This window comes from Corvus brachyrhynchos, unplaced genomic scaffold (genome assembly GCF_000691975.1).
Source record: "Corvus brachyrhynchos isolate BGI_N302 unplaced genomic scaffold, ASM69197v1 scaffold279, whole genome shotgun sequence".
NCBI lineage: Eukaryota > Metazoa > Chordata > Aves > Passeriformes > Corvidae > Corvus > Corvus brachyrhynchos.
Genome location: NW_008246060.1, coordinates 8,012,035 through 8,012,466, shown reverse-complemented (window position 1 = coordinate 8,012,466; position 432 = coordinate 8,012,035).

The window sequence follows — 432 nt, the reverse complement described above, 5'->3', positions numbered from 1 at the left end:
AGGAGCGGGAAGAGAGAGCCGGAGAGAAGGACCAAAAGAGAGAAAGGAGAGTAGAGAGGCAAGAATATACCATGTGGCTGCGTGCTCCCCTTCCCCGCCTGGTGCTCAGCCTCGCAATGCGCTGCCGAAAAGTTACTTTTTAATATGTGATGTACTCTCCGATTCTAGAGCCTCCCTGCTCCTGTCTTCTCTTTAGTCTGTGCTGGGGGAACTTCTCGGCATTTCGGCAATTCCATTATCATCTCTCTCCTTTGGAGGCTGGCATGGAGGCTCTATGCAGAATATGTTCAGTAAAGGACATCTCTCTGTGGCTGTGTGAAAAGCAGCACTTGGCTCCTTGCAGCAATTTCATAGGCTGTTTATCTGGGAGTGGGAAACCAAGGGCAAGGGTGGTAATTCTGGGATCAGAGGGGGAAAAAAAAATAGGAAAAG